We start from the raw sequence: 21,942 nt of genomic DNA, 5'->3' as shown, positions 1-21,942 counted from the left end.
AACCCCCCCCAATTGAAGAGTGAATGGAGTCTTCTACGTATTTCTCAGACTTTATAAAAGGCATGGAGTGGGAGGTCCGTTCTTGGACGCTCGTCAAGACGCAAGAGAGGACATCAGAATGGCAATGCTCAAAAGCTCTCGTAATCGGCCTAGAATATATCCGTCTGTGATTTAATTCGTATATAGGTGTTAAAACATCATAACGAAGTTATTTTAACTGATTTTATATCAGTTTATGCGAGATATATTGCTATTTTCTGAACTTTTAACCGTAGTACTTGTGTTTGGAGGATTGGACATGTGTGTGCCACGTAGCTATTGTTAGCTACTAATTCCGAAGTTGAAGAGGACGTATATACAACAAAGCAACGATTTTTTGGACAAAGGACACCTTGCCCAAGATTCTGATGAAGCTCAACTAATAGTAAGACTATTTATTGATGTTAATTCGTTGTTCTGTGGAAAAATGTAAAAGTTTTTTTCGGCCATTATTGCGGCACTGGTCTGGCTGTAACGCACACTGTATGTCTGTAACCTTAATTTTAAAAATCTAACACACCGGTTGCATTAATAACTAATGTATCTTTCAATTGCTGTCCAACCTGTATTTTTTAGTCAAGTTTTCGATTATTTATTGATTAGATTAGGTGCCTTTCCAAGATGGCGCCGGCCAGAATGCATGCCATGTTTTTACTGATACATTGCATAACCACGATTTGTGTGTCTAATATGCACATTTTCAAAACAAAAGCTATATGCATTGTGTAATATGATGTTACAGGACTGTCATTCTGATGAAGTATATCAAGGTTAGAAAATTATATCTTTTGCGGTTGTTACGATCGCTAACCTGGCTGCTGGTAAATTGCTTGTGTTTCTGGCTATTGTGGTAAGCTCATATAATGCTATATTGTGTTTTCGCCGAAAACACTTAAAAAATCTGACATATTGGCTGGATTCACAAGACGCTGGGCTTTCATTTGCTGTACGCTGTGTATTTTTCAGAAATGTTTTAAGATGAGTAATAGTTATTGACGTTGGTCTCTGTAATTATTCTGGCAGCTTCGGCACTATTTCAGATTGCAGCTGCAATGTAGAACTGTGATTTATACCTGAAAAATGCACATTTTTCTAAAAACATATGCTATACCATAAATATGTTATCAGACTGTCATCTTATGAAGTTGTTTCTTGGTTAGTGGCTTATATATCTTTATTTAGTCGAATTAGTGATAGCTACCATGCAGGAAAAAAAATGTGGAAAAAAAAAGTTGTGTCTTTTGCTATCGTGGTTAGCTAATAGATTTACATATTGTGTCTAACCTGTAAAACATTTTAAAAATCAGAAATGATGGCTGGATTCACAGATCTGTATCTTTCATCTGGTGTCTTGGACTTGTGATTTAATGATATTTAGATGCTAGTATTTACTTGTGACGCTATGCTAGGCTTTGCTAGTCAGCTTTTTTTACTGTGGGGGGTGCTCCCGGAACCGGGATGGTGACTCGTGAGAAGTTAATTATCAAGTGTAGTTCGTTTTTTGTCTTGTCTTAATAAAGTATGTCAAATTACTACGCTGCAAATTGGTCCTCCGATCCTTCTCGCCTCTCCTCGTCGAGGAGGAGGAATATGACGACTATCGTTACAGATAGTCTCTATTCCCGAATCGACTCTTCGGATATTTCATATCTTATCAATTAGTCATCCATAAATGATTATCCTGTTATGGCTGCAGCCCGACGCCGGTACACCTATGACAACATCCAGCTCAAGTGCAGGGCGCGAAATTCAAAATCAATTTTTTTAAATATTTAAATCTTCACACATTAACAAGTCCAATACAGCATTTGAAAGATAAACATCTTGTCAATCCAGCCAACGTCCGATTTTTGAAATGTTTTACAGAGAAAACACCACATATATTTATGTTAGCTCACCACCAAATAAAAAAGAGGACAGACATTTTCACAGCACAAGTAGGATGCAAGTAGCATGCACAAGCCAACCTAACTAACCTAGAACCAACCTAAATAACCTAGAAAAAACTACCTCAGATGACAGTCCTATAACATGTTACACAATAAATCTATGTTTTGTTCAAAAAATGTGCATATTTTAGCTATAAATCAGTTTTACATTACTGCTACCATCATAGCCACCATCATAGCTACAGTCAGAAATCGCACGGGAGTAGCAGAGAAAATACAGACACCAACGTCAACTACTAATTACACATCATAAAACATTTCAGAAAAATATATGGTGGATAGCTAATGAAAGACAAAATCTTGTGAATAGAGCCAATATTTCCGATTTTTGAAGTGTTTTACAGCGAAAACACAATATATCGTTATATTAGCTTACTACAATAGCTAGCACACAGCAGCATCGATTCTAGTCAAACGGTAGCAATAGCACAGTTCGACAGATATATGAAAAAGCATCCCAAATTGGGTCCTTATCTTTGTTGATCTTCCATCAAATGTTCTCCAAGGGGTCCTTTGTTCAGAACCGTCTTTCTTTGGATCCATAACGAACGATTTCCCTCTTGAATTAGCAAGCACACTGGCCGTGTGGAGCTAACCTCTCCGTCTTGACAAAATTCTTGCGTCGCATCACGTCTAAAGTCCAGAATAAATTTCAATAATATAATTAAACTATATTGAAAAACATACTTTAGATATATGCTGATCGAATATGTATACTATAATCAATCAGAAGCCGGAGATCATATTCACCTTTAACGAGGGTTTTCCAGGAGCGAGTCCAGGTCCTACTTCGCGCCCAGAAAAAAAAATTAAGTGCGCACATCTCACTCCAAGAGGTTGTGTTCAATCCCAGGACGAGATAATCAAGTCATTTCTGCTCTCACTTCCGCATGACACCCAGGGGAAGGCGTATGATGTGTTTCTACAGTCTTAAGTGACATGCCCTTTTATAGACAAGCTCTTGAAGAGAGACATCGATTTTGGAAATCTCACTTCCGGATAGGAAATGGGCTGTAAAAAGAGTTCTGTTCCACTTAGAGAAATAATTCAAACGGTTTTAGAAACTAGAGACTGTTTTCTATCCAATAGTAATAATAATATGCATATTGTACAAGCAAAAATTGAGCAAGAGGGCCGTTTGAAAATGGGCACAATTTTCCAGTTTTTCAATACGCCCCCTGCAGCCATAACAAGTTAAATTGCTTAACTTCGGTCAAACGTTTTGGGTAGCCTTCCACAACCTTCCCATAATAATTGGGTGAATTTTGGCCCATTCCTCCTGACAGAGCTGCTGTAACTGAGTCAGGTTTGTAGGCCTCCTTGCTCGCACACATTTTTTCAGTTCTGCCCACAAATTTTCTATAGGATTGAGGTCAGGGCTTTGTGATGGCCACTCCAATACCTGGACTTTGTTGTCCTTAAGCCATTTTGCCACAACTTTGGAAGTATGCTTGGGGTCATTGTCCATTTGGAAGACCCATTTGCAACCATGCTTTAACTTCCTGACTGATGTCTTGATGTTGCTTCAATATATCCACATAATTTTCCTTTCTCATGATGCCATCTATTTTGTGAAGTGCACCAGTCCCTCCTGCAGCAAAGCACCCCCACAACATGATGCTGCCACCCGGTTGGGATGGTGTTCTTCGGCTTGCAAGCATCCCCCTTTTTCCTCCAACCATAACGACCAGAGGACATTTCTTCAAAAAGTACGATCTTTGTTCCCATGTGCAGTTGCAAACCGTAGTCTGGCTTTCTTATGGCGGTTTTGGAGTAGTGGCTTCTTCCTTGCTGAGCGGCCTTTCAGGTTATGTTGATATAGGACTTGTTTTACTGTGGATATAGATACTTTTGTACCTGTTTCCTTCAGCATCTTCACAAGGTCCTTTGCTGTTGTTCTGGGATTGATTTGCACTTTTCGCACCAAAGTACGTTCATCTCTAGCAGACAGAATGCGTCCCCTTCCTGAGCGGTATGACGGCTGCGTGGTCCCATGGTGTTTACTTGCATACTATTGTTTGTACAGATGAACGGGGTACCTTCAGGCGTTTGGAAATTGCTCCCAAGGATGAACCAGACTTGTGGAGGTCTTCGGATTTCTTTGAGTTTCCCATGATGTCAAGCAAAGAGGCACTGAGTTTGAAGGTAGGCCTTGAAATACATCCACAGGTACACCTCCAATTGACTGAAATGATGTCAATTAGCCTATCAGAAGCTTCTAAAGCCATGACATCATTTTCTGGAATTTCAAGCTGTTTAAAGGCACAGTCAACTTAGTGTATGTAAACGTCTGACCCACTGGAATTGTGATACAGTGAAATAATCTGTCTGTAAACAATTGTTGGAAAAATGACTTGTGTCATGCACAAAGTAGATGTCCTAACTGACTTGCCAAAACTAGAGTTTGTTAACAAGACATTTGTGGAGTGGTTGAAAAACAAGTTAATGACTCCAACCTAAGTGTATGTAAACTGCACCGCTATTCTACTAACAGTCCATACTGTATAAATGATTGTAGCTTTGTATGACCTGGTGATCAAATAAAATGTATAAAAATAAACAAATATAAAATCCCTGTGGATTGTTGAGGAATTGAAACATTTTATGGTTGACAAGGCAAAAGGAATGACAAATAAGTCTGGCTGCATAGCTGATCAGAAAACGTGCTGTCAATGGAGAAATGTTGTGACTAAACAAAACGAAGAAACTGTACTATGAAACAAAGATACACGATATAAAGAATAATAGTAAAAATCTTTGGAGCAACTTAAAAACACATTTTGTGCAAAAAGACAAACTCAGCTCCATCATCCATTGAATCAGATGGCTCATTCATCACAAAACCCACTGATACTGCGAACTACTTTAATTAGTTGTCATTTGCAAGATTAGCACATTTAGGCATGTTATGAAATTCTCAACTTACATATCCATGCATAACTGATCAAATTATGAAAGACAATCATCGTAATTTTGAATTCCGTAAAGTGATTGTGGGAGAGGTAAAAAAAAAATATGTATCTATTAACAATGATAAACCACCTGGGTCTGAAAACTTGGTTGGAAATTACTGAGGATGATAGGAGATTATATTGCCACCCCTATTTGCCATCTTTTCAATCTAAACCTTCAGGAAATTGTGTGCCCTCAGGCCTGGAGCAAAGCAAAATTAATTCCTCTACCCAAGAATAGCAAATCACCCTTTACTGGCGCACACAGCAGACCAATCAGACTGTTACCAACCCTTAGTAAACTTTTGGAGAAAAAAATTCACCGGTAAACAAAAAATGGTGTTTCACAGTAAACCAATTTAGAACTGACTTTCAGCACGCTTATAAGAAAGAGCACTCAACATTTACAGCACTTACACAAATTACTGATGTTTGGCTGAAAATAAATGTATAATAACAAGATTGTTGGAGCTGGTTTGTTAGACTTCAGTGCAGCTTTTGACATTACCGATCATAATCTGCTGCTGGAAAAACTCATGTGTTATGGCTTTACATCCTCTGCTATATCATGGCTCGAGCGTTGTGTGTCTAACAGAACACAGAGGGTGTTTTTTAACGGAAGCCTCCAACATAATCTAGGTAGAGTTGGGCATTCCCCAGGGACACTGTCTAGGCTTGACCTGCCACTGGCTCTGATGAAAGCCTGTGTGTCTATGTATGCTGATGACTCAACATTATACACTTCAACTACCACAGTGTAGTGAACCTGCCCGCACCCAACCCTAACCCGCAAATATCGAAAATGCGCTATAGGCTACAGTCAAAAACATTTGACAAGGGGTGCAGGATTTTGTTTTGCATGACTTAGATATGTTTCTACTTATTTCAGACATTTTGGTAGGCTATTTGTTAGTCAACTTGTCTATAATTAGATACATGTAGCTTCTCTTTTGTCATTAGAATAATGTAATAGATTGATAGAATAAATGCTTTAATCTAGTTGACATCGGCAAAGTTCTCTGTCATCTTTTGCGGACCAAAGACGTTTAGGGACTGGGGAGAAAATACAAACGGGAAAGATTTTCTGTGCAAAATGTCCAAATGACATCACTTTGACAGGTTGTAAGGAAAAAGAAAGCTATGAAAACCATCCATCGTTTTTCTGATAAGATTTCAGTTCAGCTTTGATGCATATTTTATGTGGTTGAAATACTATCAGCTTTTATGATGTTTTTATGTTGAAGACAGCACCTCTACAGATCATATCTAACTGAGCATTGCATTCTCTCAAGATGAAGAAAGAAATAAATCATATTTCTCCACTCCTGTTAACAAGTCCAAGTTTTGCCTACATTTGGGGTATAATTTTACTGCAAGAAATGATTAATTCTGCAGGAGTTAAGGCTATAGCCCTATTCGCACGGGACTAGTATTACTAGAGAACGTTGGTTGTGTATTTATTACGCCATAATGTCCGTTATTCCAGAGGACAATTTGGACGGGATTAGTTTTTTAAAAACTGTCCCCTGTAAATACAAAAAAATAAATAAAATGGACAGTTATGATGAAAGCCTGGAGGTTTGTTTTCTAGTTGTGAAGATATTTCAACAAGTCCAGGCGATAACAGGCTACACTGATAACTCAAGCTTGGTTCCCAAGTTTCTAAACCACACCAAATCATCTATAGTATACTGTAGTGTCGCTATAATATTTGAATTGAGGAAGTGTTATCATAATCATTAAGATATTTTAGCGATCCGCAGTAGAAGACGTCCTAAATGCCCCCCAGCCTTCAGATGTGTTTAACAGTTAACTTGCGCTTGATATGCGTTTTCAGGATATGGATGAGAAAGCGAACTTGTTCCAAACGTTTTGCTCAGTTGTATGCTGCTTGTGATCTATTAACAGCAAGGGCTGCAAAACAAATGTGCTATATTTTTTAATTATGCATTTGGTGACGCTCAATTAATTAGCACAAAATGTATAAACAATAGCATTCACTATGAAAGTTGATACATGCAGGCCCTTCATATACAGGATAGACTATGTGCAGCAATTCATTCAATTTATCAAATCAGGTATTGTTTTCTTGCTCAAACCACGAGCAACACCTGTAAAACTCAGACATTTATCTCAAAACACAGGGATGTCGATTCACACAGGACTAGTGTTATCAGAGGACATTGGAGTTAGCCGGCACTGCTTTCATGCTCTTTTACCACTTCACCAAATATTTTCCAAACAATACTTTTCTGGCCCTCTCTTATCTTTATTTTCAACTTTTCTTTCGCAGCGTTTGTCTTATTGAGTTAAACTTCGACAATGTCCTTTTGCCTTGCAAAACATTATTTGGCGATTGGCTGTGTAGGCAATTTCGCACGCTTCCAGTTAAGCCCTAAAGTTTAGGCTTATGCACTAATACCAGATAGCCTAAAATAATGAAAGAAAAACCTCAGTGTAGACTATATCAATTCCACCATAATTAGAAATTTCTGGATTTTTTTAGGCATTCTTTCTCTTTATTCAACCCGCCACCCAACCGCCCAAACGCGGGGACTGCGGGTTAGGAGTCAACCTGCGCATCACTATAGCACACAGCTCAGACACCCATGCATACCCCACAAGACATGCCACCAGGGGTCCCTTCACAGTCCCTACGTCCATAACAGGCTCTGGAAAATGCACAGTACTACAAAGAGCTGTGAAGAGACACACACACTCTACACACACGCATGTATGGTGGTATTTTAAAGGTTGTAGTGTGTGCGTATTCACCATGTAGTGGTGTAATAATGTTATATGTACTGTTTTATTTTATTATTTGCCTTATTTTGTTTGGACCTTAATAAATACAAATATACAGTGCATTCGGAAAGTATTCAGACCCCTGAACATTTTTTCAAATTTTGTTATGTTACAGCCTTATTCTAAAATGTATTAAATTGTTTTTTTCGTCATCAATATACACACAATACATATAGATGCAATGGTTGTAAAGGTGGGGAGAGGTCAAGATCTGCAGGTTCTAATTTAGTCTAATCTTGATTATTGTCCAGTCGTGTGGTCCAGTGCTGCAAGGAAAGACCCAGCTGCAGCTGGCCCAGAACAGAGCGGCACGTTTTGCTCTTCATTGTAATCAGAGGGCTGATATAAATACAATGCATGCATGTCTCTCTTGGCTAAGAGTTGAGGAGAGACTGACTGCATCACTTCTTCTTATAAGAAACAATGTGTTGAAAATCCCAAATTGTTTGCATAGTCAACTTACACACAGCTTTGACACACACACCTATCCCACCAGACATGCCACCAGGGGTCTTTTCACAGTCCCCAAATCCAGAACAAATGAAAGAAAGCGTACAGTATTATATAGAGCCCTTATTGCATTGAACTTCCTTCCATCTCATATTGCTCAAATAAACAGCAAACCTGGTTTAAAAAAACACATAAAGCAACACATCACAGCACAACGCCTCTCCCCTATTTGACCTAGATAGTTTGTGTGTGTGCATTGATATGTAGGCTATGTGTGCCTTTATATATTTTTTTTATGTAGTTCTGTCCTTGAGCTGTTCTTGTCTATTGATGTTCTGTATTGTAATTCTCTATGTTTCATGTTTTGTGTGGACCCCAGGAAGAGTAGCTGCTACTTCTGCAACAGCTAATGGAGATCCTAATAAAATACCAAATACCCCATAATAATAAAGGAAAATCAGGTTTTTAGACATTTTTGAAAATGTAATACAAATAAAAAACTGATATCACGTTTACATAAGTATTCAGACCCTTTACTCTAGAGGTCGACCGATTATGATTTTTCAACGCCGATACCGATTTATTGGAGGACCAAAAAAGCCGATACCGATTAATCGGCCAATTTTTTTATTTATTTATTTGTAATAATGACAATTACAACAACACTGAATGAACACTTTTATTTTAACTTAATATAATACATCAATCAAATAAATAATGAAACATGTTAAATTTGGTTTAAATAATGCAAAAACAAAGTGTTGGAGAAGAAAGTAAAAGTGCAATATGTGCCATGTAAGAAAGCATTTAAGTTCCTTGCTCAGAACATGAGAACATATGAAAGCTGGTGGTTCCTTTTAACATGAGTCTTCAATATTCCCAAGTAAGAAGGTTGTAGTTATTATAGGAATTATAGGACTATTTCCCTCTATACCATTTGTATTTCATTAACCTTTGATTATTGGATGTTCTTATAGGCACTTTAGTATTGCCAGTGTAACAGTATAGCTTCCGTCCCTCTCCTCGCTCCTCCCTGGGCTCGAACCAGGAACACAACGACAACAGCCACCCTCGAAGCAGCGTTACCCATGCAGCGCAAGGGGAACAACCACTCCAAGTCTCAGAGCGAGTGACGTTTGAAACGCTATTAGCGCACCCCGCTAACTAGCTAGCCATTTCACTTCGGTTACACCAGCCTCATCTCGGGAGTTGATAGGCTTGAAGTCATAAACAGCGCAATCCTTGACGCACAACGAAAAGCTACTGGCAAAACGCACGAAAGTGCTGTTTGAATGAATGCTTACGAGCCTGCTGCTGCCTACCACCGCTCAGTCAGATACTTATGCTTGTATGCTCAGTCAGATTATATGCTACGCAGGACACGCTAGATAAACTAGTAATATCATCAACCATGTGTAGTTAACTAGTGATTATGATTGATTGTTTTTTATAAGATAAGTTTAATGCTAGCAAGCAACTTACCTTGGCTTACTGCATTCGCGTAACAGGCAGTCGCCTCGTGGAGTGCAATGAGTGTCACACCCTGGCCTTAGTTATCTTTGTTTTCATTATTATTTTAGTTAGGTCAGGGTGTGACATGGGGAATGTATGTGTTTTGGTTTGTCTAGGGGTTTGTACGTTTAATGGGTCAGTGTCTTGTCTAGGTGTTTGTATGTCTATGGCTGCCTAGATTGGTTCTCAATTAGAGGCAGCTGTGGTTTATTGTCTCTGATTGAGAGCCATATTTAAGGCAGCCATAGGCAGTTGGGTTTTGTGGGTAATTGTCTATGTTGAACGTTTGTTGCTTGTCTATGCACTTACGTCGTTAGCTTCACGGTCGTTTGTTGTTTTGTTTAGTTTGTATTCAGTGTTCGTTTCGTGTTTTTCCCTTCTCTGAATAAAAGAGAATGTATTTTGCACACGCTGCGCCTTGGTCCTCTCTCTCTCCGCAAGACGATCGTGACAATGAGAGGCAGGTGTTTATAGCATTGGACTAGTTAACTGTAAGGTTGCAAGATTGAATCCCCCGAATTGACAAGGTGAAAATCTGTAGTTATGCCCCTGAACGAGGCAGTTAACCCACCGTTCCTAGGCCGTCATTGAAAATAAGAATGTGTTCTTAACTGGCTTGCCTAGTTAATAAATAAAGGTATAAAAAAATAAAAATAACGGCCAAATCGGTGTCCAAAAATACCGATTTTCGATTGTTACGAAAACTTGAAATCGGCCCTAATTGATCGGCCATTCCGATAAATCGGTCGACCTCTACTTTACTCAGTACTTTGTTGAAGCAGCGATTACAGCACTGAGTCTTCTTCGGTATGACGCTACAAGCTTTTCACAGATTTGGGTAGTTTCTCCCATTCTTCTCTGTAGATCCTCTCAGGCTCTGTCAGGTTGGATGGGAAGCGTTGCTGCACATTTATTTTCAGGTCTCTCCAGAGATGTTAGATCTGGTTCAAGTCTGGGCTCTGGCTGTGCCACTTAAGGGCATTCAGAAACTTGTCCCTGTACTTTGCTCTGTTCATCTTTGCCTCAATCCTGAGTAGTCTCCCAGTGCCGTGCACTGCTGAAAAATATACTCACAGTATGATGCTGCCACTACCATGCTTCAATGTAGGGATGGTGCCAGGTTTCCTCCAGACATGACGCTTGTCATTCAGGCCAAATAGTTCAATCTTGGTTTCGCCAGACCAGAGTGCAGAGATGGTTGTCCTTCTGGAAGTTTCTCCCATCTCCAAAGAGTACCTCTAGAGCTCTGTCAGAGTGACCATTTGGTTCTTGGTCTCCTCCCGGACCAAGGTCCTTTTACCCCGTTTGCTCTGTTTGGCCGGGCGGTCTGGCCGGGCGGCCAGCTCTAGAAAGAGCCCTGGCGGTTCCAAACTTCTTCCATTTTAGAATGATGGAGGCCACTGTGTTCTTGGGGACCTTCAATGCTGCAGACATTTTTGGGTACCCTTTCCCAGATCTGTGCCTTGACACAATCCACAATCCTGTCACAATTCTTTCGACCTCATGGCTTGGTTTTTGCTCTGACATGCACTGTCAACTGTGGGACCTTATATAGACAGGTGTGTGCCTTTCCAAATCATGTCCAATCAATTGAATTCCAATCAAGTTGTAGAAACATCTCAAGGATGATCAATGGAAACAGGATACACCTGAGCTCAATTTCGAGTCTCATAAATGGTCTGAATACTTATGCAAATAAGGTATTTCTGTTTTTTGTTTTTTTAACATTTGCTATAAGTAAAAAAAACACTGTTTTTGCTTTGTCATTATGGTGTATTGTTTGTAGATTACTGAGGAAATGTTTTTATTTAATCCATTTTAGAATAAGGCTGTAACGTAACAAAATGTGTAAAAAGTCAAGGGGTCTGAATACTTCCCGACGGCACTGTAGACTGTTTCAGAAAAAACTTTTAATTGTATTCTCATGAATAGTCACTGCCTCCCAATTTAACCCACAGGCTATCTGCAGCTAACCTGACTGACAATTCCTCTCTGTCCCCGTCCTTGTCCCCACACTAGCCCACTGACCCAGCAGGGGACTTGATACAATGACATTAAGTGACAATATGCATCCTCTTCCAACAGAGGTGCCGGGTACAGAGGAGAAGGGGACATGTCCTGACAAGGCTGACAGAAAGAATGTGAGGGAATAATATAATAATATACTGTATTTCTACCATGCTAAAGAGCCAAATGCCTAGACTGTCAGCTGCAGAGGGACCATTCTTATTTTAAGTTATAATAACACTTTGGTCTTCTGGCTGAGATCCTTGTCATTCCTTATGTAATTAGTGTCTAAGGAGCGCCAGGAGAGACCAGGCTGGCGGCGCCAGGCAACACAGGTTGAATAATAGAGCGATACGCAGTCAGGAGCACTGATAGATAATTTAACAGAGATCCTCCCTAAAGCCAGCTGCAGTAGAGGGCCTGACTGACAGCACTGCAGTGTCAATGGGACACATGACAAGTGGATGGATAGATGGACAGATACGCAGGCAGACAGGTGAAAATAAGAATATAAAGTCTCTAAACACTTCTACATTCATGTGGATGCTACCATGATTACGATAATCCTGAATGAATCATGAATAATGACGAGTGAGAAAGTTAGACGCACAAATATCATACCCCCCCCAAAATGCTAACCTCCCCTGTATTGTAATGGTGAGAGGTTAGCATGTGTTGGGGGTATGATATTTGGGCGTCTGTAACTTTCTCACTCATCATTATTCACGATTCATTCAGGATTAATTTAGTCGTGGTAGCAGCCACATTAATAGGGATAGGAGTCAACTTCCGGTGAAACTGGAGGGCGCGCAATTCAAATAAATAATCATAATTATTATGGATTTTAAACTTTTATGTTCATGTCTTATATCGGCTGAAAGCTTAAATTCTTGTTAATCTAACCGCACTGTACGAATTACAGTAGCTATTACACCGAAAACATGCCATGTGATTGTTTGAGGACGGCGCCCCACATCAAAATATTTTTCCACCGGCACAGGTTTCATACATTCATAAATAACAATTAAATATTCACTTTTTGAAAATCTTCCTCTGATTTGTCATCCAAAGGGTCCCAGCTATAACATGTAGTGTCGTTTTGTTAGATAAAATTCTTCTTTACATCCCAAAAGTCAGTTTAGTTGGCGCCATCGATTTGAGTAATCCACTCATTCAACTTGCAGAGAAAGGAATCTGAAAATCTACCCCTAAAATTTGTTTCAACAAGTCAAAATACATTTCTATTTACTCCACAGATACCTTGAAATGTAATCAAACTATAATATTTATTTCGGAAAGAAGTATGTTCAATAGGAAACCGATTTTAGCAGGTGCGTAATGTCTTCATGGTGTGCGCAAACACAAATTTATAAGACTGTGTCCCACTATTAAAACTGATATTTCTTATTATTTTTTTAAGTTACAAGCCTGACTCCTTGAACATAGACTGCTGACACCCTGTGGAAGCCATAGGAATTTCATCCAGGGAGCTAATTTTCAATATGACCTTACTCATGCATTTCTAAGAGGCTGGTCTCTCGCCCCAAAATAATTCTGGTTGTTTTTTCTTTTGATTTTCTCCTACCATATATATTGTTATATTCTCCCACATTATTTTAACATTTCTACAAACTTCAGTGTTTTCTTTCCAATGGTAACAGTTATATGCATATCCTGGCTTCAGGGCCTGAGCTACAGGCAGTTTACTTTGGGCATGTCATTCAGACAGGAAGTGGAGAAAAAAGGGGCCTAGCCCTAAGCAGTTGTAGATGTTTAGAAACATATTCTATTCTTACTTACAATAAAAGTGTAGTGTGACAGGCTTGATGTAGTTATTGTGTACTATGAATATGGTACAAAATACTTAACTTTAATACACATATAAGTGCATTTGTGCCAATACTTTTGGTCCCCTAAAATGAGAGAATTGCTGTAAACAGTTCACCCGATATGGATGAAAATACCCTCAAATTAAAGCTGACAGTCTGCACTTAGGCATTGTATAAATTAAAATCCAAAGTGCTGGAGTACAGGGACAAAACAACAAAACATTTGTCACTGTCCCAATACTTTGAGTACACTGTAAATCTTTTATCTTGCCCATTCACCCTCTGAATGACACACATACACAATCCATGTCTTATGGCTGAACGACGACATGAAAAACATACAGCTGGCGGGTTATACACTGTACCGGCAAAATAGAACAGCAGCCTCTGGTAAGACGAGGGGTGGCGGTCTATGTATATTTGTAAACAACAGCTTGTGCACGATATCTAAAGTCTCAAGGTTTTGCTCGCCTGAGGTAGAGTATCTCATGATAAGCTGTAGACCACACTATCCACATAGAGAGTTTTCATCTATATTCTTCGTAGCTGTCTATTTACCACCACAAACCGATGCTGGCACTAAGACCGCACCCAATGAGCTGCATATGGCCATAAGCAAACAGGAAAACGCTTATCCAGAGGCGGTACTCGTAGTGGTCGGGAACTTTAATGCATGGAAACTTAAATCCGTTTTACCTAATTTCTACCAGCATGTTGCTAGCACAGACTGGAATATGTTCCATGATTCTTCCGATGGCATTGAGGAGTACACCACATCAGTCACTGGCTTCATCAATAAGCGCATCGATGACGTCGTCCCCATAGTGACAAGCCTCAACTCATCCCTGGCATGTCCAACATCATCTGAAAGCGACGTATGTTTGTTGTTGAACGCTGAATGAGAGAACTCGGTTGATTGTTTTTGTAAAACTGACAGTGTTTTTATATACTTTTATTTTATTTTGGATCCTGCGACTCTATTGGGCTTAGTTGCTGTGAGCGCTGCTGTCTGTCCTGGGATCCCTCCAGATTCTGCAGAGGGGGAGACACACGGAAGCCCAGCTAGCCTAGCTGGCTCGGCGGTCTCTAATGGAGGTCGCTCTCAAATGGAGCTCTATTGAACGTTTCCAGCGCTGCAGGAGCTGTGTTTACTTTGCTTTGTTCCAAGACAATGTGGACCACGCTGACTTTCAATATAGCAACTACTAGTGGGCGAAGGACTAGTGGGTGAAGTGGCTACTCTTAGCAAGCAAGTAGCAAACCTACACTAGCTACTGAGGAATCCACACCCGCCTACTTTTAATTTTTCTTCCACCCCAGTAGCCGGACGCGGCCGTGTCGGTTCTCCACAGCCGACTGGCCGGTTCTCAGCAGGTTTCCAACCCCGAAGGGGTCTCCTCCTTCCCTGGAGAACGGAGCTGTTCTCGACCCAAAAGGGTCTGATCCTTAATTAATAACTCTACCTACATGTACATATTACCTAAATTACCTAAACTAACCGATTCCCCTGCACATTGACTCTGTACCGGTACCTCCTGTATATAGCCTCGCTATTGTTATTTTACTGCTGCTCTGTAATTATTTGTTAATTTCATTATTATTTAGTTGTATTTTTCTTAAAACTGCATTGTTGTTAAGGGCTAAGTAAGCATTTCACTGTAAGGCGCATGTGACAAATACAATTTGATTTAATTTGAATTGTCTCAAGGCTTCAAAATCGTTTTTTAACCTGTCTCCTCCCCTTCATCTACACTGATTGAAGTGGATTTAACAAGTCATAACTTTCACCTGTTCAGTCTAAGTCATGGAAAGAGCAGGTGTTCTTAATGTTTTGTACACTCAGTGTGTATTTTATTAAAATGATAAAGAATAAATGTTTGTATGAAATTATTAATTTGGTACCTGTGTGTGTCCCTGTAGGCGATTTTCCCTTAGATCAGTGACATGAAGGAGGAGGAGCGCCAGCGTCAGAAGAACAAGGTGCAGCTGACCATCCCCCAGGACCACCTGGTCAGGAGGCTCTTCCAGAAGTTCAAGCAGCAGAAGGAGCTGCAGCGGAATCAGGGTGCGTCCTCTCAGCTTGGCCTGGAGAAGAACCAGCTCCAAGTGGAACACCACTTGCACCCCATCCACCACAGCCTGCAGCTTTCTCACTTCAGCCTGCAGCACTCCCTGCCCCTCAACATCCAGCTACCTGGGCCCCATTCCTCCCTATAGGGGCTCCAGAACGGGGCTCCCCTTCTGGGGAGCAGCAGTGTGCTCACCGTGTCCCAGGTCACGGCCGTTAACAGAACAACAGAGAAGTCCTGGAGCTTCAGCCCGGCTCTGTCGTGGGGGAGCCACCTCTGGTCCACCTCAAGGTGAGCAGCAGCCCTGCTCTGGTGAAGCCTCCTGCTGCCAGGGGCTGGGGGCGCATCAAAAACTTGACTGCCACACCTCCAGAGGTCAGGAAGGAGGGACTGAACAATATAGCTAAAGCCGTCTCCAAGGAGATGCTCTCTCAGGAGGGCAGGGGTCAGGAGGAGGACAACCACCTCCGTAAGACAGACTTCTGCGACAGTGTTATCACTAAGAGTGAGCTGCGTATAGACGGGGCCGGGGAGGCATGGGTCCACCTCCAGGAGACACTTCTGCCACACCCGTTCGGCCCCATCCCAGAGCAAGACCTGCAGGCTGTGCTGCAGGAGCCCTGGTTAGAGCTCAGGGGGGACCTCCAGACTCTGGGGGGCTGCTAAGGGCCCTGGAGACACAGGTGGCACAGATCCTCAAACTGCTGACCTCTACAAAGAGGAGGACGTCTCTACCTCTGGCCGCCACCCCCAAAACCAAACGTCAGGACATCTTCACTGTCTCCAGACCCGTTTCTCCTGACTCAGTGGATGATGATGGACACATCTGAAGAGGATATAACACCACTGTTCCACGTACCTTAACATTTGCAAACAAACTTTTAACTAATGTCCATCATGTCACCTTTCTTGATTGTAAATACTTCTCTATGCATGTCCAGCTGGATTCTGGCTTGTRAAAGAAACTATAACTATTTATTTCTTGCCTGTGTATGATGCAGTTGACTGCATGCAAATGTATTTAAAGAGAACCAAGATTTTATTGATCTACTCTGTCAATACTTAAAACATAACTATATACAATTTCCAATGTTGACATTCAGGGTATGCATAGAGGTAGCACTATTAACCATGAGTTACCAATGGGTTCTGAAACTGCGTTGACACTTGGTGTATTGGGACATCCATGAGGTTAAGGTTTTTCCCACAGAAAGAAAGTCCAGAAGCTGTAGGCTATACTATTATCTGGCCCTTTCTTGATGATATGAGTGCCCATGCAAGTAAGTGATAACTGATATTAATTATTGAGCAATGTCATGATTTGAAGGCATTAGTCCTTTTTTTCTCCCAAGCATTGGTCTGTTCCAATTAGTTGTTGCTACTGATTTATATTTTTTATGATCACCCTATATATCTCCTATCACTGTCTGATTTCCTGTAGAGAAAAATATTATTTCCAGAGGTATTTTAGTGTTAATAAGGTAACAGTTGATTTTCCTTATGTCTATGCATAATTTAGATACATGTTGTGTATTGACTTTATGTTGCCATGATGTCTAAAGAAGGCTTTTTATGTTCATCCTGCAGCATGAACTAGATGTGCAGACTGACTGCACTATGGTAAATAAAGTAGGGAAGTCTGAAACAGACTGACAGCATGGCTTCTGGGACATAGAGCCCCATCCAGTGACACACAGTCCCACTACACATGACACGAGCCACACAGTTACATGGTGTATCACAAAGCCTGCTCCAACTTCTATTATTGAAGATTAATTTGTTGAGAGCACCTTCACCAGCATATCTCATTATGTTGTGGGTGCCTGCCTGCCACTTAGCCTCTCCCCAATTCAACTCAACTTCACTGAAGCGCTGGGCTGGCTTCTGTTTAAAACCCACTGTGGCACAGCTATTCCAATAGAGATACATGCCTGGTTTGTGAAGTACCAATGTGGATGTCTTCTGTCCATTTTACGGCCATGTTTATGGTTATGAAGATGTTTTGAATATTGCAAGCGATGCAACCTGTGATTTTCTGGTGAATGTGAACAGATTTATTCTTACTGGCACTCGTAAACTCACAGCAGAGTCATATATACAGTATGTATGTGTATGGCTCTGGGTCTTAGTCCACTGATGAATACCTGTCTGCTACACAGAGAGCCTGTCCTACTACAATGTAATAATACAGAGATACATTAGGATGCAGTGGTAGCGTTCAGTTAACCTCTACCGCTTCTCTCTCCCGGATCCGGGATCCCCCCATCAAAAAAGCTGACCAGCATAGCCTAGCCTAACGCGACAGGGATATCATATAAACATCATTTTCATGAAATCACAAGTCCAATACAGCAAATGAAAGATAAACATCTTGTGAATCCAGCCATCATTTCTTGTTTTAAAATGTTTCACAGCGAAAACACAATATGTATTTCTATTAGCTAACCACAATAGCAAAAGACTCAACCGCATATTTTCACAATTTTTTTACCGCATAGGTAGCTATCACAAAACCGACCAAATAGAGATATAATTAGTCACTAACCAAGAAACAACTTCATCAGATGACAGTCTTATAACATGTTATACAATAAATCTATGTTTTGTTCGAAAATGTGCATATTTGAGGTATAAAATCATAGTTTTACATTGCAGCTACCATCAAAAATATCACCAAATCAGCCAGAATAATTACAGAGAGCAACGTGAAATACCTAAATACTCATCATAAAACATTTATGAAAAATACATGGTGTACAGCAAATGAAAGATAAACATCTTGTGAATCCAGCCAATATTTCAGATTTTTTAAGTGTTTTACAGAGAAAACACAATATAGCATTATATTAGCTTACCACAATAGCCAAACACACAGATGCATTTATCAGCAGCAAAAGGTAGCGATCGCAAAAACCAGCAAAAGATATAAAATTAATCACTAACCTTGACCAACTTCATCAGATGACAGTCTTATAACATCATGTTACACAATACACTTATGTTTTGTTCGAAAATATGCATATTTTGAGCTGCAAACCGTGGTTATACGTTGTGAATATGTAGCATCGATTCACCAAATTATCCGGAGATATTTTGGACAGTCACCTAATCTGACCAAAGAACTCATCATAAACTTTACTAAAAAATACATGTTGGACAGCAAATTAAAGATACACTAGTTCTTAATGCAATCGCCGTGTTAGATTTTAAAAAATAACTTTACCATAACAAACAGCTTACGTTATAGCGAGACAGCGCCCGCAAAATGGGCGGAAAATAGGACTAAACATTTTCCACAGAAATACGAAATAACATCATAAATGGTTCTTACTTTTGCTGAGCTTCCATCAGAATCTTGTACAAGGAGTCCTTTGTCCAGAATAAATCGTTGTTTGGTTTTAGAATGTCCTCTTCTCCTGTCGAATTAGCAACCTTAGCCAGCCATGTGGCGCGAACATGTCCAAATTCTCCTGACGCAAAGAAAGGAAAATTCCAAAACTCGCAATAAACGTTGAATAAACTGATACAACTCGGTTGAAAAAAACATACTTTATGATGTTTTTATCACATCTATCAAATAAAATCAGAGCCGGAGATATCTACCATGTATACCGAAAGCTTTTCAGAAGCCAATGTCGATGTCCTTCCCGCGCCTAGGTAGAGAAAGGAAATTGTGGTCACGTCATTCCAAGAGCTCTTGTTCGACCTCAGATCAAGCTAGACACCCCATTCCACCTRCCACTGCCTGTTGACATCTAGTGGAAGGCGTATGCAGTGCATGCAAATCCATAGAAATTAGGCAAATGAATAGGCAGGCCCTGGAACAGAGCATCGTTTTCATATTTTTCACTTCCTGTCTGGAAGTTTGCTGCCAAATGAGTTCTGTTTTACTCACAGATATAATTCAAACAGTTTTAGAAACTTGAGTGTTTTCTATCCAATAGTAATAATAATATGCATATTGTACGATCTAGAATAGAGTACGAGGCCGTTTAAATTGGGCACGATCTTTTCCAAAGTGGAAATAGCGCCCCCCTATTGACAAGAAGTTTTAAGGGATCTTTGTGCACATAAGTCATCTATGCTGTAACATATGCAGTAACACATTTCTTGAAAGTGTCTCTCAAATTTACTTCTGAAGTTCATAAAGGGATAGAGCGACTGGGAGCAGTGTCTTTATTTGACAATCGACTGTGGTCTGAGTGTGGTCCACAGCAGGAGAGAGAGAAAGAGAGAGCATGTCCAGCCTTCCCTTAATTACAGGGAGAGAACTAATCACGTCTCAGTCTCAGTCACCTGAATGTATTGCTGCATCCTCCATCCCTCTCTCACCTGACACTGCTCTCTCCTCTCTTCTCTCTCACACCTCACACTGGTCTCTCGCTTTCTCTCAATCCCTCATATGTCTTCTTCTCTCTCTCTCTCTTCTCTCTCCTCTCTCTAAAGAACTTCTATTGAAACTCACTGACTGTGTCCTGAGCATACTAATATCTAGCCTCTTTTTCTCTGTTGGTGTGCTAGCTGGATACCTCTCCCTATAGGGACAGGACAGACAGGATTGGGAAGCATTTCGTTACACCTGGACTTTAAGGTCCAATCCTTTTCTACTGGAATATTGATTTCAAATGTTTGGTAAAGCAATGGCATTGATAAGTATCACTGATCATTCACACTATGGTTCATGTATTGTTTTACAGTTGCACACCTTGACTGTAGCGTCAGCTAAATAAACTACTGTCTGGGGCTTTCTAGTGTAATTGTCATCTTGAAAATGTGCTCCTCTACAGGAATGGGAATGTATTATTACTGGGATACCTGAAGGATGTCAGAATCACTCATTCAATGTATTCTCTCTTTATATTTTGAAATGACTAAGAAGCCAAAGTTTCACCTCAAAGTTCAATTTATGATACTGTATAGTAGATAAATCCCAGAAATTTGATTTGCAAAACTGATACTATCAGTCTGCTATTAGCCCTATCCCCCAACATCTTCACTTTGGCAGATATTCATGTCTCTGATGTGTGATTGGAATACAAATGGCCGGGTACATGGTTCTGATTATGAGCAGGCTGAAATGGTATGAGCAGGCTGAAATGGTAGAGTTTAACCCATTTTAGTACATTAACATAAATTGTTTTTAGGTATTTAAAAAACGTTTTTGTTTTTATGTTGTATTTAGAAATTGAGATAGACCATATATACAAAAGTATGTGGACACCCCTTCAAATTAGTGGATTCTGCTATTTCAGCCACACCCGTTGCTGACAGGTGTATAAAATTGAGCACACAGCCATGCAATCGCCATAGACAAACATTGGCAGTAGAATGGCTCTACTAAAGAGCTCAGTGACTTTCAATGTGGCACTGTCCTAGGATACCACCTTAACAAGTCAGTTTGTAATTTTTTTGCCCTGCTTGAGCTGCCCGGTCAACTGCAAGTGCTGTTATTGTGAAGTGGAAACGTCTAGGAGCAACAACGGCTCAGCCGCAAAGAGATAGGCCACACAAGCTCACAGAATGGGACCGCCGAGTGCTGATGAGAGTAGCACCTAAAAATGATCTGTCCTCGGTTGAAACACTCAGTACCGAGTTCCAAACTGCTTCTGGAAGCAACGTCAGCACAAGAACTGTTCGTTCAGAAGGCCAAATCTGGGTTTGGAGGATGCCAGGAGAACGCTACCTGCCCGAATGCATAGTGCCAACTGTAAGGACTGGTGGCAGAGGAATAATGGTCTGGGACTGTTTTTCATGGTTCGGGCTAGGCCCCTTTCAGTTCCAGTGAAGGGAAATCTTAACACGACAGCATACAATGACATTCTAGATGATTCTATGCTTCCAACTTTGTAGCAACAGTTTGGAGAAGGCCCTTTCCTGTTTCAGCATGACAATGCACAAAGCGAAATCCATACAGAAATGGTTTGTCGAGATCGGTGTGGAAGAACTTGACTGGCTTGCACAGATCCTGACTTCAACCCTATCGAACACCTTTGGGATCAGTTGAAACGCCGACTGCGGGCCAGGCCTAATCACCCAACCTTCAGTGCCCGACCTCACTAATGCTCTTGTGGCTGAATGGAAGCAAGTCCCCGCAGCAATGTTCCAACATCTAGTGGAAAGCCTTCCCAGAAGAGTGGAGGCTGTTATAGTAGCAAATGGGGGACCAAGTCCTTATCAATGCCCATTATTTTGGAATCGGATGTTCGCCAATTAAGACTGAGCAGGTTGACAGAAAAATTATTATAGTTAATTTACCATAATTTGTGTATATTGACACCAAGCCAAAGAGAACAGTCGAGAGAAATTAGCTTGTCAAGAGCTACTAAAAATA

This window comes from Salvelinus sp. IW2-2015, linkage group LG4q.2 (assembly GCF_002910315.2).
Source record: "Salvelinus sp. IW2-2015 linkage group LG4q.2, ASM291031v2, whole genome shotgun sequence".
NCBI classification, from domain to species: Eukaryota; Metazoa; Chordata; class Actinopteri; order Salmoniformes; family Salmonidae; genus Salvelinus; species Salvelinus sp. IW2-2015.
Note: the sequence above shows the minus strand (reverse complement) of the source record.